This window comes from Epinephelus fuscoguttatus, linkage group LG16, assembly GCF_011397635.1.
Source record: "Epinephelus fuscoguttatus linkage group LG16, E.fuscoguttatus.final_Chr_v1".
NCBI lineage: Eukaryota > Metazoa > Chordata > Actinopteri > Perciformes > Serranidae > Epinephelus > Epinephelus fuscoguttatus.
This window is the reverse complement of record NC_064767.1, coordinates 8,152,204-8,171,439: the sequence shown is the minus strand read 5'-3', so window position 1 is coordinate 8,171,439 and position 19,236 is coordinate 8,152,204. Positions and strand designations below refer to the sequence as shown.

General features: G+C 41.6%; 1 protein-coding gene across 2 annotated transcripts in view; it reads right to left on the bottom strand.

The window, feature by feature from the left end:
• LOC125904096 (inactive phospholipase D5-like) overlaps positions 1 to 19,236 on the bottom strand; it is a 91,801-nt gene that overhangs the window by 31,917 nt on the left and 40,648 nt on the right. The window lies entirely within an intron of this gene.

Genomic DNA, 19,236 nt, shown 5'->3' with positions numbered 1-19,236 from the left:
GTCAAGGTTACAGGAAGATCATGGTTTTAAATAAAAATAACAGGTCATGTCTTTGAGTCAGTGTTGGCCTTTTGATTATTTAACCAAGAGCGCAATCTTTCTCTAAAGGGACAGTTCACCTCTAAATCAAAAATACAGACTTTTTATCAGCTTCATATACATTTCTGTGAGACAGGGTTATTTTCAAAGCATATGGCACATTTTGACTTGTTATGACAGGACTCACAGGTGTAACTAATTACACGAATTATGGCTCTAAGCCATGTCAGTGGGCCGGCATGTGTTAATACCTGGAAATCATTTGTTATTTTTGTTATAAAATACTGCTGTGACGTGTCAGAATGTCTGCAGAGGTCTATTAAACATCTCTGCTGTGAAACCGAAATCTGTGTATTGATCACTACCTGATACTGTAGCCATTATTATACTATACCAGTCAGTGGTGTAAAGATATAAGCTTTCATATTGTTTTAAGGGTGTAAACAGTGTATCATAATCAATCAATGGCATGTAATTATGTGGTATTTATTTCATTATATTACATTACATATTGGAAAGTCAAGAACACAGTGCAGTAGGTGTATCTATAGCAGCCTCACTCACACCTTCAAAATAGTGCGATGCCAGTGTACAACAGATTTGACCCAGTTACTGGGAAACGCCCCAACTATTTGTAAGACAATAACAAATGTATCCTGATCCCTTTGAAACCTGCCAGAATAGCCAGAACTAATTATCCTTGAACACAGCAGATCATTAGCACAGTCAGCGAGACTCCACACATTATCCTCTGAGACAAATCTCACACACATCATCGACCTCTGAGAGCTGCGCAGACACAAAGCCATCGTTATTTTATTGTGTTTATTGTAGCTAAAGACATTCATGCCCATAGTTTCCCATGTGGGAATTAAATTAATCTGCCAGACAGTCAATGGAGTGTCCCCAGTGGAGCAGAGAGACACTGGCAGAGATATTTAGCTTCACACTCATCCTCACACAACCATCTGTCTGAGCTGATGTCTGACATGGGAATAGTGTTTTCTATTTCTTGGCAGCACTGGTGGGTGGAACATTATAATTCCTATGAACAGCCAGCGTCTGCTCAACCAACTCGTTCACTCTCAGTCCCCTGTGTCTCATAGTGGGGGACAACAGCACAAAGGTTAAAGGCATGACCTCCTGACCATAAGGCAACTGATTCATATCAACAGACCTGATTAAAAAAGTGCAGGTAAAGGGGGAAAAAGAAATCATCTCTGCCTCTGAATATCAGAACCCCAGGCACTCAACAAAGCATACTCAGCAAACACTCACAGGAAAAATGGAGGCTAAATCAAATCTGTCACTCATGTGCTGCACCCATACCGGACGTACTGCGAGGAGAACAAGTACAGATGAAGGTCTACCTGCAAGAGACTGCATGCTTCTCATATTTCCAGTGTTTACCAGCTGCTGCAGTCACATGTGGGCAGATGCGTGCATCATGGCTGATATATAAAGAGGTCAGACTGAAAGGGTGCACAAGGGATGGCGTTACCTGACACGACAACACAGCTAGGGATCAATACACCTACGATTACAGGAAGTAGTCTGCCTCACAATAACTGTTTACAAAGACTCTGTTTGAAGACAGACTATGCAGGATTTTCCTTAAAAAAACAACGTATAATCTCACTTATGTCTTATATTAAATCACTAATGACCCACTAGAAGTGTGAGGCAGTGTACCTATCTGCAAACACTCTGCAGTCTGCCTGTATTTTCTCATTTTTATTTTATATTTTGTGATGGGGGTGGCACGGTGGTGTGGTGGTTAGCACTCTCGCCTCACAGCAAGAGGGTTGCCGGTTCGATCCCGGGCATGGGAGCCCTTCTGTGCGGAGTTTGCATGTTCTCCCCGTGTCAGCGTGGGTTCTCTCCGGGCACTCCGGCTTCCTCCCACAGTCCAAAGACATGCAGATTGGGGACTAGGTTAATTGGTAACTCTAAATTGTCCGTAGGTGTGAATGTGAGCGTGAATGGTTGTTTGTCTCTATGTGTCAGCCCTGCGATAGTCTGGCGACCTGTCCAGGGTGTACCCTGCCTCTCGCCCGATGTAGCTGGGATAGGCTCCAGCCCCCCCGCGACCCTCAAGAGGATGAATGAATTTTGTGATGGGGACGTTTATGGACGTGTACCCCCGTAGCACTTAAGTGAGACTGGGCTTTACAAAAAGGTAGCAGGTGCCAAACAATAAGCAGCAGGCATCCATGAGGCACAGTGCTTAAAAAATGCAAATGAAGTGAGGTGAAACACCAAAGGGGACTGGCTTTTACTTTCACTTTTGCTTGTTTACAGACAATAAAATGACAATCATGCATGATGTACCTTAAAATGTAATAACCACAAAAAGAAGTAAGAAGAGGCTACTAGCTTGTCAATAGTTTTGAGGTGGTGACAGAAATCTTGGAGACAGATATCTGAAAAAGCAGGACACATGGACGTTAAACTGTCTGGATGGGTGAACTGACCATTTAACGATACATGGGGAAGCTGATGGTAAAAAACTGTGCACTAAATCTCCAGTTAGTATCATCACTAAAGCAGTAACTCTAGACATCTAAATCCTACTTATCTCTCTTTCTAAGCACACATATACAAACTTTTGTGCTCTTTTTTATTTCAGTCAGGAGAGACTTGTTCTGAAAGACAAGAATATTTATATACTAGTCCATACCCACTGAGTGCACAGTTGCCCATGTACAGTTTCACATGGTGTGTGTTTGGGATACAGGTCATAGGAAATTGCAGATTAAATAGTCAACTGAGTTTTTGTGAATTTGATAGTACGATTGCTTTATTGAAAGTACAGTAGTACTATTGCCAATAGTGGGATAGTTAGTGGGCTAAAACTGTACATTAGTAGTTGAGGTATCACGTTGAAAGGCAGATAGTTAAAGTCATTGCCTTACAGAAGCTCAGTTTTAGTAAGTTTTCCAACTTTTGCCAAGAGGGAACTTTAGATATTGGTCCCTAGATTATGTTCACCCAGTTTCATGCAGACCACTCAAACTTCCTAGGAAGAGATCCATTTGAAGTGTTTTTCAAAAATTCATAATGGCAGAAAATCTTTATAACCGGAAGTTATGGGTTCTTGGGGCAAATGTGTTCCTCATGAGGAGAGGCATCTCTGTGCAAAGTTTCATGTCTCTACGACATACGGGCATGAGATATGCCCATTCAAAGTTTGCAATTTCAATCGGTTGCTATAGCGCCCCCCTTTGGCCAACTGATGTAATATTGCTTCATTTGCATCCTCCCATGACCCTCTACCACTGTGCCAAATTTCACATGGATTGACCAAGTCAGACACACCCACACACACACCCACAGACAGACAGAGTTTTCATCATTATATAGTAAGATAAGATGTGTGAGAAATGTGAAAAATCATTGCCGATTAGACCCCACCGTGATATCATCTATTCCAGGAGGGTGGTGAAGATGTAGTAAATTAGAGAACGCCCCTTATGGAGTCTAGGCAGTGGTGGTGGTAGTAATGGTGGTGATGAGATGTGATGAGGAAGGAGCTGAGGATCTGGATGTGAGGACGAATGACGATTCTGCCTATAAAATGACAGCTGACAGGAGCAGAGAGGAGAAGAGATTTAAAGTTTGGCAGCAGCAACATGAATGGCTGAAGGAGATCATGGCAAAGTTTGATTGGCTAACCAGGAGAGGGAACACCCATAGTCAGCTGATTGGTGGAAGTGGTGGGAGTGGGATAGAGAGAGAGAACTGTGAAAGGATATAGCATAAAGAAAATCTTCCTGATTGAACTTATGCCGAGCGTCATGTGCCGGTGCCAAGTGGCAACATCTGGGGCTGAAAAATGAAGCCAGCACGGGGGTGTCAAAAACTGCAGTTTCTTAAATGGCCACTTGAGGCTGGCACCAGAAGTGAGTCAATCCCAAGGCTTCATAACGTAGTCCACAGACCAGTGGGTGATGTCATGGTTGCTATGTCCATTACTTGACACAATCTACATTCGGTGCGTTCAAGATGCACTTTGGCTGCTTACAGTTACTTACAACAGCACATGATAGGAAATTCCAATCTCCTACTAGCAGCAAATATAGCCCTGAGTGACTTGCAAAAAAGGAGTCATAAATAACATGGTTTAGTGAGATGTCTCGCCCGGCTGTTTTAAAAGCTCCCCAGAGTCCATCTAAAAAGGCTTTGCAAGGTGGATGGCATGGTGCCACACAAAAACAAAAACATAGCCACTGTTACTGTCTCTCACGCAGACAGAAGAGGAGGCCGGGCCAGAGGAGGTGGATGTTTATATCATCAGATCAGAGGCAGAACTTTTAAACAGAGGCCTTCTCTCTGCCAAACCTCTAAGTTGTTTTGAGTCTGCCCTTTGCCATCTGTTGAAAGATTGGCACGTTCTACTCATCTACAAGCAAGATGGAAAACTACGCATCTGCTTTCCAGAGTTTATGAACAGTGTGGTGATTGTCTACAGTACGCTCTATATTTCTTGTGTCCCAGTTTGTTGTGCTGCTGTGTCACCATATAGCGTGCAGAGGCAAAGCAGAAGGAAGCTAGAGTTATGGCAGTGTGCTGATGGCTCGTGAACACGATGCAGAAGTCGTACAGTCCCTGCGGCTTTGGAAGCACATTTAAGGAAATCTCGAGTGCGCCTACAGAGAAGCAAAATGAGTTTCTTCACAGTGCAGCCTGAGAAAAGTGTCAGGGGCCCAATTATCCTCTTATGAACACTTCCTCTTTGTCAAGACATGGTGAGAACAAGGAGCCATGCTGCTCAGAGGGAGAGAGAAGTTAACACCACATCAACATCACAATAGAAGTCTCGGAGAACTATGAGCAACACATCCTGGTCTAATTGGTCGACAGTAATAAGCACTCAGGGTGCTGCAGATGTTATATCACCACGAGCCTAGTGACAGGATGAGTTTTACTGGCATTTGAAAAGACGGTCTTGTTTTTAGTGCAGCCAGTTTCCATGCACGTTTGTGGAGAAGAGAGGAAAGAAAGGGAAAAGGGAAAGTAGAAGAAAAAGGCCACAGCAAGTGATTCACATTATCTTCATCCCATGGTCTGTCACCACCTGACTTCCTCTTTTGCTCCCGTGTCAATTAGTGTGGCGACTAGAGGTCCTGCCTGGCAATAAATGTAAATATGAGTCTTAGTAAGCTGGTTGCACAGCTGACAAATACCATCTTTTTTTTTGGGAGGACGGTCTGGTTTGTCGTGGGCTGAGTGTCCTGCAGCTCAACTAGCAACACATTATATATAACTGTTGATAGTGTCAGTCAGCGTTACTCCAGCAAACATAAAAACAACCAACTCCTCTGCATGCACATCACGAGTCTCTGCACTGTCTGGACACTTGAGATGTTGAGTGTATATTGGAAAACCTCTCCTTAGTGCTGTCACCATTTCATCCCTCCCTCTATCACCATTTCCACCTCTTTACTGCATCCATCCGCGGCTTAATCACATTTGCAATGAGCATAGTGAAAAAACCCCAAGAATGCTGAGTGTTTAAACCTCCCCTCACCTTGTTGATAGGTGTGGAAACAGTTCATGAATTGTTGATGAGCTTTGTGGCATCTCAGATACAGAGACTTGTCACGGTGTGACAGAGAAGGACGCACGCCCGGGTGCAGGTTATTCTACATCCTACAAATGGATGTAAACAATCTGATTAAGAGTGTTCACAGATAATGTTGCCTAATTGGACAAGATAAATATGTGCACTGTTTGATTAGTACTCCTCTGTCAGATTTAATTCCTAAAAATGACCTTTGAAGACGGCCGACTGACATCTGAATATATTTGACTGAGCATGTGAGTGCTTGTTTTCAGTGAGCGCAGCTGAAAAGGAAATTAATATACAGTAGACTTTAAAGGAAATCCACTCTGAAGCACTAATCCTGTGGACAGTGAGCCAAACATAGATGATACAATGTCACAGTGAGATATTTTTAGCCCAGCTACAATCATCTTTTGATGGAGAAAACCTTTCATCTGTCCAAAACATCAGCAGTAATGTCAGATTTTGTTGTCAGCTCATCTCCTCTGAAAACAAGTCTTTCTAAAAACTCCGGCCAGAGTGGAGATTTTGGAAAACTCCGGTTGTGTGTTTGCATGTAAACTGAGATAAACGGAGATAAACGGAGTTACAGGCAGCCGACGTCACAGTATGCACCGGAACTTGCGCCTGTGTCAAATGTGCGACCTTTGTTGCTATGGTGACAATGGATACCTGGAAGGCTTGAGCTTCTCGTTACACTGCCACCTACAGGTTTGGCATGCTCTTGTGTATATATACACAGGTAAGTGTAAATGAAGATCTTTTTGAAAACGGAGACGGTGAAATGTCCGTTTATGAAAATAGAGGGCAAAATGTGTAAACGGCCTCTCAGTCTGTCTCTGTGTGTTTGCTGGGCGTGGCCTTCTGGTTCCCTCCTCCTGCCAATCCTCCTGAGTGCCAGCAGCTGCACACCTGCACACCTGTACCACATCTACAATCAAGCCACTGCAGTATTAAAGCCCAACTCAGACATCCAGACTCTGAGATGTTCAGTTGCCGCCGTTGTACAGACATCTAGGCCAGCGTCTAGTTTTTTGATACTTTGCCTCAACCATAACCTGCCATGTCCAGCCTCGTTCTAGTCTTCTGCCTTTGGCTTTGGACTGCTCTGCTTTGCCATTCCCAGCCCACGTCAGCCATCATTTTATTCAAGTCTTCAGCTTCACTTCTTAAAACTACAATAAACTTCCTTTAACCATTCCCTGTTTCCTGGTTGTGTTTGCATTTTGGGTCCTAAAGTGAACTGCGACAACACATTTCCCACCTCTCTTCACTGACAACTATCAAAGGCAAAAACATATCATATCAGATTTTTTTTATTCTTTGATGATGCCAACACAATTTGGGTTACTGTCAGTCTACTGTAATGTCAGATGCCTATGTCGTAAGTTTTGACTGATTCAGTTCAGCATTGGATTTCACCTATCGATGGCGCCACCGCAAGTCTGCAATGCTAGACAGATGTATCATATACAATCAGGCCATATAACATTCTTTTATTTACTTTGTGACACACGTATAGAACTGGAAATCAATCCAGGTAACTTCTAGTGTCTCATGACTCAATAAGAGACTGTTTCTGTGCAACTGCCATATTTATGTTAATTCATTCATTGTAACAGAGAGCAGCAGTTGTGGTGAAGACAAGGTTTGCTGTGGAGACGGCTTTTCTAGATGTGTGCGCCTGAGAAGGGGAACATTATTAACTCTTTCTGTAACTTGCTTGATGATCATATCTTTAAATCCAAACCGAAAACCTTATAGCACGTTTACCTAAATGTTTTTACAACCCAAGGTCTTGTTATCAGTGTATCATTATTACAATTTGAAATATTTTCATTTATTTATGCTCTTTCTTTTCCTTTTTTAAAAAATCTTTTCTTATTTTGCGCTTTTGAATTGTATTGTTTCAACTTCAAATTGAATATTGTGTTGTCAGCACCTTCAACCTGGCTCTGCTTATGAAACGTGCTTCATGAATATAACTGCCTTGCCTTGCCTTTTCTTCATTATCAACAACTGGCATCAGAAACTGCAGGAGAAAACACAAACAGACCATGTTGACCAGTCACAGCTCGTGCCGTCGACACCTGGAGTTCAACCTCAGTGGTTAAACGATCTATTCTTCATGTATGTTTACCATTTATCTATTATTTTTATCATCCTGAGTGTCCATACTGTCCTTTTTTATGTTGGTCTTTTCTGTAATCCATCTATTACATGTCCGTCTGTCCTGGGAGAGGGATTCCTCCTCTGTTGCTCCTCCATTTTTTCCCAGTAAAATTTTTTGGGGGGGGAATTTTTACAAATTTAAAGCCCGTCGAGGCAAATTTGTCACTTGTGATATTGGGATATACAAATGAAATTGACTTGACTTAACTATCTTTGCAGGCGTGGCTGCCTGAGACCCAGTGTGTGGTTACATATTCTGATGAGGTACACATCAGCTGCAATGTAGCCTCCAGGTGGAGTCACATTAAACTTCATCTACATGAATATTTGTCTCATTTGAGGCTTGCAGAATGGACAAATTAAAACATGTATTTCCTGTTTTGATGTGATTTCCAGACTACAGTGCGGATATAAAATGTTTGCTGATGCAGTGTTTGGAAATGGAGAGGTCATTATTCTAATGATACACAATATTACACCACTGTAAATTCAAAAATTAAAATTACCCCATCATACCAAATTTAATAAGTAAAGATACTTAAGGGGAAAGTGGGACTCTGAGATGCAGCTCACTACATTAAACAGGAGAGCAGCTGAGCCGAGTGTGTGCAGACATTCAATGCGCTGACTTGTAATCCTTCAGTTAAATGGTATTTTCCCTTATTATTATCTGGACACTGTACCGCATACTGTGGTGTGTATCTATGGATTCAGACTGTACAGTTTGTACTTTCAGGTGATGTATGATGTTCACACTGCTGCTGACACACACAAAAGAAGCACTTTTATGGTTGTTCGTCTGAAGGTGTCATCATACTATTCAACATGTCTCTTCTTCACAGCAGGGATCTGGACTGTGCAGAGGAAAAGGATGATGAAACACACAAATTCTAAAATTGAAATGCTGGTCTTGCACCGAAATGTGGAAAAGGAAAAGGTTGATTTTTTTAAATAATGCTCAAGTATGATTGTCATATGAAATGGCATTACACTGCTGCCTCATGTAACGTGTCCATAGAAAATTAGTTCATGTGTTTTTGTAACCATTTTGATGTTTTCGATCTTCAAATGTTCGGAAAGGAAAGTCTGGGCATGTTAAAGATGTAAAGGTGAGGGACCAAGTGTGTGCACATCCAGACAAAAATACTCAGGTGCAGGATCAAATATACTTCACTGCAGGACACAAAGGAGGTCTGCACACTGTTCGGCTCCAAATAAATAATTTATATCTCTTTGCAAGGCAATGTTTTGATCTACACAATCTTCCTCAGGCTATTTATTTGGAGTCGAACAGTGTGCAGACCTCCTCTGTGCACTGCAAAGATGTGGAGATGCACATAAGCTAAGAAGAGTTGGGAGGGAGTGACAGTTTTAATTAAACTTCAACATCAGACTTCCTCACCAGTCAAAGCAAGCTGTCGACATCCAATGCTGAGCTGACACCACTGAGTTCAGAGCCACTGTTACCACAACAGCATTTTCCATTGATCTGATTGATGAAATGGCTGTCTTTTATTAACGTGGTACATCTTGAGTCCGGTCTGGAATCTTTAGTAAATGTCAGTGTGTCATTTCTCTGTCTCGCTGAATGTTAGATGTTCAAGAAAAGCAACAGTCACCAAACTAAATTACACATTACTCCCCTAGTATGGCTGCCTCGAGCATTTGCGTCAATACACACAAACACGTAAGCAGCAGCCATGTGTGTTTGTGTGTCCATGCACACAGTGTATTTATCATTCAATTCCCGAGGTGCAGAATGAGTGACGGTAAGAGAGCAGTATCAGACAGTGTGCTGTCATGGTGTCTAAGTGAATGCTGAGGAGGCAACTTTCTATGTGCGCGTCTGTTTGTGTGTCTTGATGCTCACAGCAAAATTCTGGGAACGCAGTTCATTTCCAATAAACTGTCAGGCTGCTCTCTCTCACACTTGCCCTCTGTCTTTAGCTCTGTGTAATGAGTTGAGCCAGATTTCATAAAGGTATGCTCGTCATTATACTTTGTTTACTGCCGGAGTCGGTGTCTGTGTCCTGTCTCTATTTCTGTCTCTGTTTGTCCTCTCTCGTTTCAGTGTGTTCACTCTATTCTTATCCTCCCCCACATCACAAACAAAAAGAGAGTATACTCTTAGCAAAAATAGTGATAATGTTCCTGTTCAGATTATCAAGGTATTGGCAACTGGACAAGTTTAATGGAGGGGTGGATTTATGAGTGAAGCAAATCCAACAATTAATGGCATTTTGCTTTGTGTTGAAGATGGATACCACTCTCATATCTATAAATGTTATTGCTACAATATCAGCTGCTGTTGTGCACCTTCCTGCTCATTCTGCCTCTGTCCATCTCTTCAGCCACACTTCCATTTTCCCTTTAGAGTTATTGTTTACCTGTCCACTAGATATCCTCAGACTTTTCTCCTTTTGTGCCACATCCTGCCACTCCCACCTCGTTCCCCTCACCTGAGCCTCGATCCCCGCCCACCTGCGCCTCATTACCTCGTCAGCCCTGCAGTATATTTACCAGCTAGCTGTTAGCATCTGTCGTCTGTTTTGGACTAGTTCTTCCAGGTTTTAACCCTTGCCTGCCTTGTGATTATGTATTATGCATTATGGGATTATGCATTACACCAGTGCTAGCATCCCTGCACCGGCTGCCTATCAAATACTGGATTGATGTTAAGTTTTTAAGCCATACATGACGTCAGTATATTGCTGAACTTCTCTGCCCCTACTCCAACTCCAACCTCTTAGATCCTCCGAACAGTGTCTTTTAACTGTCCCACGACTGAGGCTGGTGGGTACGGGAGATCGTGCCTTTGCAGGAGCTGCTCCAAAGCTTTGGATAGCCTTCCGTTACCAATCAAACAATCCACAATCCATTGGCACTTTTAAGACAAATCTTAAAACGTGCATGTTTTCACTGGCCTTTGGTTGTTTGCAGTGGTTTTGATATTTTAGTATTCTATCGTCTTTTTTTTACATATGTAATTGTTCTTATTGGTTTTATTCTGTTTTATATTTGTTTATTTATGTCCTTCCCTGTTGTCCTGTATTTGCTGACTGTGACAATTATGCTACAGCCAGCAGCTGGTTAGCTTAGCTTACTTAACATGAAGACTGGTAACAAGTAGCCTAGCTCTGTCTAAAGGTAACAAAATGTGCCTAACAGCTCCTGCAAACCTCACTGACCAACACATTTTTGTTTTCCATTTCCCAAAATGTCAAACAGCTCTAATCATGACACATCACTACGCAGATTGTGGGTTTAGTCATGTTAGAAACTTATCAATTTCAACCTCATCCCCAAGTCAAATATTGAAGTCAAGGTGGAAGTGCATTCAGATGCTGTTCCTCTAATGCAGGCTGCAAAAAGTAGGTGTAATTGTAAGTAAGTAAGGACAAGAAATCCCATTTGATTGCAATATTTTAAATACAACTGTTTAAACAGTGTAGGTCTCCTTTAGTCAACCATCTATGCTTTCATCTGGTCTCTATTTAAGTGACAGATTTGCTTCTCTATCCTCGTGTATTCTAACGTAATCGCTTTTGTGGAAGGATTTTGTCGAGGTTTTGATCCTACATTTGCTTTTGACCCAACTAAAGCTTTCTGTCATGCTACAGTTTGCTGCATGCAGAGATACAGTCCTGACTGTGAGCTGAATGATTTAATGTTTGATTCTAAGGTGGCGGCGTAGATGCAGACTATAGGATGAGTTAAAAGAGACTCATCTTCATCACGTGTCATAAGTCCTTTTTACTGTCTGTGATCAAGGTGACACTGGCATTTCATATCAGGCTGTGGGGAGACGTTTGTCCCTGGGAAATTCATCAAAGCTGAAATGAAGGATGTTAAGGAGATGTTGAAAGATATTACCTCCGCTACTTTGATTAGCGTGCAGTCAGTGTAGAAATGTTCAAAAAGGTCTACATATATAGAATATATAGACATTGAAAATGAAAGAGTGAGCAACAGAAATACTGCTGGCGGTCACTCTGCTGAGTATGCACACAGGTGACGGACACATTAAGTAACACAGACTGACAGGAGAGTAGCAGCTGGAATGGACTTTGTGACTGAAATGACATTGGTGCACAATGAAAAATGAGTTTGTGAATTTCTGAGTGCTTTTTGTTGTTACGTGCAGAGTACGTGGAGTGTGTTTGTTTTTGGGAAGCTTGTGTTGTGGGAGCAGTTATAAGGCCATAAAGTGGAGGGGATGTCAATGTGCATCAATCTTGCAGCATTACAGCCTCGTTCACATTCAAGAGTGATGTCAGAATTAATGAACTTTGAGATAAGAGGGCACAATGACACAAATAGTGTTGCTGAATATTGTCAGATAGATGTTTTGCACAGGTGAGAGCACTACGATGAGACAGTTATGTTGACAATGTCAAGTATAAACTCTTGTAAACACTAACTTGTTTTGGTAGCAGATAATACTGTGAATGTGAGTTTGCGTGCAAGACTGGGATATGAGTATGTGCTGGAGGGATTATTGATTGGCATTAGAGCTTTGTGGACTTATAAGAATTGTGTGTACAGACAGAACATGATGCAAATGTTAGAGGCAACAGGACTGCATACAGGGTCTTATTTTACAGAGTTTTACTGTTACTTGTAAACTGTGTTCTGTGTATTTAGGATTTAATGCTGTCTAGCATGTTTTACACAGGTTGCTTCAGTTAATGTGTTACACTCTTTGAACCTTGCGTTTCTGTCTGAGCCTGTGAGCACTGAAGAAAATAATTCTCCCCTTTGGATTTTATGCGGTAGGCAACAATATTTAAGGCACTTTGTCCTGCACACCATGGACAATTTTAGATAAGTTTGTGCTTGATGATAGCAGCATATCTACAAGTAGCAAGATGGTCACCTGGCCCCCATCTACCTTCACATAATACCAAGACAGCGCCTGTTTTATTTGCAGCTTGTAGGACTGATTTTTCTTCTCACAACCCTTTGTTAACCATTGTCTGTCAGTGATACGCCTCTGGGGGCAACAGCCAGTATTAGGGGGGTTCCAGTGTAGCCAGCAGATATCTTCCTAGACTTCCTCTTTGGTGCATAGGCTGTTTACAGTTCAATTAGTTCTCTATGAACAGAAATCCATACATCCTCCTGAGACCCAAACTTTGGTTTGGTAGGGATTTTTAATTTCTCCCAGCTATTTGGGATCAGTAGGACCTGATAAGTGTAAAAAATAAACACTGTCAATGATAATAAAGTCCCAATGTCCTTAAATGAGAAGGCAATAAAGTCCCCACGTCTTCAAACAAGTACTTCTAATTAATGGTGTCCTAGCTTGTTACTGTTGCTAAAATTGTTGCCATATCAAATTACAAACATTATTAATCATAAATAAACATTTACATACAAACGTTTTCGATCTTGTCCTCTTATGTGTCGGGACTGGCTGCAGACTGACTTGGCAGAGATGGCTGCCATCTTGTTTGTGCATGGATTAGTGTATTGTTCTCTTACTACCACTAGATGGCACAATAAAGTGTCCACGAACGAGGACAACAGGTCTAAGTTTCGTAGAATGAAGTATAAGGTCAAGTCAATGTGATGTCGTCACCTGAGGACGCAGGGTCTCAAGGAGGATATGAATGCAGATACATTTTTTAAAAGCTAAATTGTCATCAAATGATGGCTGATAGGTTCCAAAATTGCATTTCAGCCAATGTGTTCTGCATCTTTTGCTCTCCACATGGACTGATTACCTGCATGCAACCAAAGCCTGCTCAAATGTGACTGGTCAGTACTACTTGGACTACAAATGGACTACAAATGGAAACCAGAGCATTTCCAAAACCAAAATCTTGTCCCGTTGCCTACAGATTCTGCATACCTATGCAGATATCTGTTCATAGAGATTAAACCAAGATTAGTTAGAGTCATTACAAGCTGCATGTTATTGTGAACTTCACTTTGACTTCCATACTGGGGAGACAGACAGCGGAGCAACAAAATGTATCTAAGAAATGACAGTGTGCTGCTACATTCAGCCTGTCACAGCTTGTCACCTTTGAGCCACTGTCTGCTCCCACCTTATGGAGAGTGACATCGAGTGCACCTCTCCAGAGAGACAGTGTGCTCTTTGTTCATCCCACCGACTGTCGGTTCGGGTCTCCAGAGTGAACCCAGGGCTCTGCCAGCCGGATGAGCAGTCAAACAGATCTGCGCTTACTCAAGCACAATCACAGCAGCTTTACAAGTATGTGACTTCATTATAATGGGGCTCACATCCACTGAGACAGAGCGCTATGATAACGAAGACTCTCTGTCGTCCGGGTCACAGGGTTTAAAGTAAGTTAAACGCAGCTGGCTATGCTGTGCAAAGTTGACCAGAGTTTTGGCCTCTTGTGTGAGTATGAAATGACAACTACAAAGCAAATCCAGTTGACTCTGAATTACAGAGTGCAGTGGCTGGTTGGCTGAAGGCCCTTTTTCCATCTCTGGTTAATTTGAAAAAGGAGTGATCATCTCAGCTTGACGCCACTGGTCAAATAAAAGAAAGAAATGGATGACCATATTCTTGGCGCTCGGTCTGTGATGGCTGGAAGCCCAGACCTACATGTCTTTGAAGATTTTCCATTATCTGTCTGTTTGACAGCTCTGTCAAAACTTGTGCATTTATGGATCTGCTCATGTTTGCATTGATGACTGTGGAGCAGGAACTGTTACTCTTGTGGACTTAATTAATTTAAGAAAGTTATAAATATATAACTTACTTGTATATACTGTATATAACAATGACGCAGTTCTGTGAAAGGTTATCTCACTTAGACAAGAAAAGTTACAGCTACTGTACTTCCATTATGACTCTTTTATAAACTGAAATGCCATTTTGTTTCACCTCATTTATTCACCCTGGCATTGTGTTATTGGACAGACAGTTTGTTGTGTCTTGATGTGACTAATCAGAAGTGTATCCAGCTCAAAAACACAATTTGAAATAGATTTTTTGGGGAGTATATACTTATTCGCTTACCCTCCAAAAGCTAGACGACAAAATCAATATCACCCTTGTGGCTGTACACTAAATTTGAAACCAGAGCCAGGAGACCATTAGCTTGGATTAATTTAAGGAGAGGAATTAGGGGAAACATCGAGCCTGGTTCTGTCAAACTCGTTGTGACAACAAGATGCCAGGAAGTCACTGCTCACTACTTTTTTCTTCCACTCATTAAAGAAAGTTTTCCCAGTTATTTATCGCACCACATCCTTTCATGATGCCTTTATTGTTCTGCTTTTCTTTATGCTAATTAAACTCTGTGTCATGGCATTTTGCTGCTCTTTAATCTTGCAGGCTCAGATGTGATTAAAACAATCGCCATGCACCCAAGGGTCCAGATGGCCTTCTGCTTACAAGGCATAAAAATGGATGATGGGATATTTGTTATGGACAATAGCTTTTCTTTCTCTGGGAGATTTTCTATGGGTGCTTTGATGGTCAAAGGCTGACAGTGCCATTGTTCATTCTCTATAAAGTCCTTTAGGATCTGCTCATAGCTAATATAAAGATAAATAAACTTGAGCCATTATTCACTTCTCTCCGCTTTATCTGCGTTTACACAGCCGTGTGTGATGAAAATCTTTATACTAATAGAAAAAGTGTCTGGATTAATGCCATCTTCTGTCTATTATACTTTCAGTCTGAATTCACACAACATCATTGGAGCGAATCAATAGAAGAGGGTCACCATCCATCTTTAAGACAAGTAAACACACAGGGAGGAGGCTATGTACCTGGAATACTGAATGGGAAGAGCCAACATGTAAAGACATATAACTTTAACACCTTTCAGTTAAACCAACAAGGCCACCAGAGTATAAAGTAGTTTAAAGGCAGGTAATGGCGTGAGTTTGTAGTACGACAACAATCACAGCATTTCTTCAAATTCTCAAACAGAATAACCTTGTAAGTTCTTCTGTTCTTTCTGCAAATGTTCTTACTTCCAAGGTGGCTTTTAATGAGGCTAATGATCCCATTAAACTACGGCTATAAATCTGTGTGAATGCAATCACATCTCAGCTGTACCCCTTTTTTTATCACTCTCCTCTATAATGTTGTACAATCAGCTGTCGCTTTCGGCGAGCATTCACCACAGAGATGAACTCCTGAGCAGCTGCGCGCAATAGATATTCATTATCAGAGGGAATTTTGATTCATGCGGTCCTTAAAGGTGGAATGTTTGAGGAAAAAGAAAACTTTTGTCCAGAAGCACTATAAAAAAAACTACTGTAAAATTAATGTTTTGGTGATAACTAATTATTAAACCTGTGCTGAACTTAATTTATGGTCAATTTGGGGCAACACCATGAGCTATATGCCACCTGGGCACCAGGCTTTCCAATGTCTCCAACTCTAATGTCAATCTATCTGCATCATTATTAGACTGTCAGAGCAGCAGACATAGTTTAAAAACCGTGGAAGTCCACCAGGGTGGGAGCGGAGGTGGATGGGTCCAACAAATGCCAGACTTTGACCCAGGAGACAGAGATTGGTTACAGCATTTGTGGCACCTAAAGTCGGGTGTTTCTTAGTGATACGCCGCTGCCTTTCAGGTTGCGTTTTCTGGCACTCAAAGTGGGCGTTTTTTGGTGACATCCACTACTTTTTTCAATAACCAAGTGATTTTGTTGGCCAAACCTAACTTCTGACCTAACTTCCATCAAGATCAAGATGCTGAACTGCAGAACTGCATCAAGATACAAAGCAAATGGCTGCCCTGGCATCATTTTATAACATCTGGACTTCTGCCCAAGCGGCAAAATATGACAAATAGGGATGAGATCACACTGGAAAACACAACACTGACATATTCTCACCATATAAAATTAATATTGCATATGTGTGTGTACAAATAATAGCTTTCCTCCTGGTAATTGTAAGTCCATTATTCATTCTCCTTTTAGCTAAGCTTTGGTCTCCACCAACTCCTGAGAGGAAATATCTGTGTTATTAGTTGCTAGTTGATATTTTTTGTCCGTGTGCAGTGTGGCGTTGCAAACAGCTGCCTGCTGCAGCCTAAATCAACACGATGAGAGCAGTGAGCGTGAACCAAAACAGAAATGTTGTGGACCAGACGGTTAAACATTGAGCTGAAACTTAGAGGAACAGCTGCTGTGAAATGTAGTCAGCAGATTATTCTTTGTGGGATTGACAATATGGCCAACTCCTTTCTCATTCCACATAGTCATTATCCATTATTGACAGAAAAATATTACAGCAGCTTTATGGTAATAAGGAAGCTTGAAATTGGTAAATGCTGCAATCTATTAAAACAATTAGGGATAATTTCTATTCAGAAGCCGTGCCAATTTAGCACAGTTAACAGGCTGCATCTTTCTATTTATACTGTATAAATTGTATTCATATTGAATCATATAACGCTGAAGTCCACAAAAAGAAGTATGCTCACATAGGTGCACATACACACATACACTCATCCTATTTCTAGGGCTTGACACTGCTATATTTCATGCTGTACACATTTGTTTACTGTCCCTAATTTAATTCATGTGACAAATGACTTCTGATACTGGAGCCTGTTTTGTCCCTGTTCCTGTACCAGTGAGACTTATAAATAAAGTTGTTCTAAATTGAATTGCCTCTGTGTCGATGAAAGACTGTGTTTCTCTATAGAAGCTGAAGGCGAGGCCATCCATCACTTCTCAAGACAGTCTGGGGACGAGCGAGTGGGAGCTCAGTGGTCCCAACAGCTCCAGTCTCCTCTAGATTTACTCTGACAGTCATGCACCCTCGTACCCACACTCTAAAAAAACTCATCAATTCCTGCTCAACTGGGAACTGTGCTCTCAATCTGTTCCTTCTGTCCCCACCATTTATCCCTGGATCTAATCACCGATGCCCACTTGGGGCTTGTCGGCACTGGAGGTCAGCACATTGGATTGTTCTGCTCAAATTATCCATCATCCAGCTTAATCCGCCATGTCATGTTTTCAGACAGAAGCTGTGTAGCTCATATGTGTGGGTTTCGTGCAGGAAAACTCTTCGCAGCAATAAAACTTGTAATTTATGATTTCAATTGCAGCACAGGGGTTGCAGACTGTATCCTGGCTGACAGTCAGAGAGTAATTTATGTCTGAAGGCACAACAATTGGGGCTGTGACTGATGCACCTCTCTATCCAGAGGACACTAGAACCGATTGGTTTCTCTGATCTAGTAAGAATGAACCTGCTGCCCCTGGTTGGACGTGGATACTTGTGTGATCCGGCCAATCAGGGCTGATTAATAGCAGAACAATGAGTCTGATGAGTGATTGAGAACCTCAGTGATGGCCTATTTACAACTTACATTTATCTTCATGCCTATCAAGTAATTAATCTATAGTGCTAATAAGTGACACTGATGATCTAAAGTACAGCTAACATTCAAACATCCAAGACAGCCACTTCCACACAGTGGTGTTACTCAAGTTAAAGTACAAAATTATTACTATCAAGCTAAACTTGAAGCTGGGATAGGCAAAAATCTGGAAACACCCTGCTCCTGCAGCTCTGTCCTCTCTGTCCTAAGCCCCTCTCACCAGACGACCATGAACATATGCACACACTTTGTACATTAACCCAGTGTTTCCCTTTGGATTGGATCCCGCTGATCCAGACAGTCTTTTCAGGGTCACCAAATCTGGGTAGCCAGTACTCTAAATGGGACCACACATCAAAATGAAGGCAGCCTGCCAACACACACACACTGCAATTACCACTCACTGCCGGTGCTGCCAAAGAAAATGAAATGGAGATCTTTGAGATCATAACTTTAAATTACTTTTGTTTGATTTTGACAGCTGTTTGGGGGATTATTTTATGGGGACACCATCCTTTTTTTTCAACTTCACTGTACTGAAATGCTCAGTGGTTGGCTTAATATCTACTTTATCTTCTTATTACAGTAACTGTTAAACAAATCATGTGCAAAATATACATTTTTGTATATATATATTTGACCAATTTAGTTTCTGACGTCCTCCCTAAATCAACCCTTCTGCTGGGGTTTGGGTAATCCTTTATTTGTTTGGTTTTTTTGGAAATCAAAGGTATCCCAATCCTACCAAAATGTTGTTGAAAAACATAAACTGAAGGTTTGATCCAAAACCAAGACTGAATTATACGATCTAATCCGATTTCAGAATCGTATTTTCCTTTTGAACAACCCATTTTCAGGTTTTGATCCTGTCTGATAGCTAATATCAGATCAGATTACTTCTGAACATCTGGGTCCAGATGCAGGAAAGTTTCCTGATTTGGTGGGGAGTCTGGACTGTGTGGTCCCCTGGAGCTTGAGTTTGAGCTGGCTGGATTGGGGTCGCTGCAGCTGCTGAGCTTGGGTTCATCTCAGAAGTTGCTGCCCACTTTCCTACCGGCAAGGTGATCTGTAGTTGCAGGGAGCGAGGCTCCAGCTAATTTTGATAATAACTGAACTAAA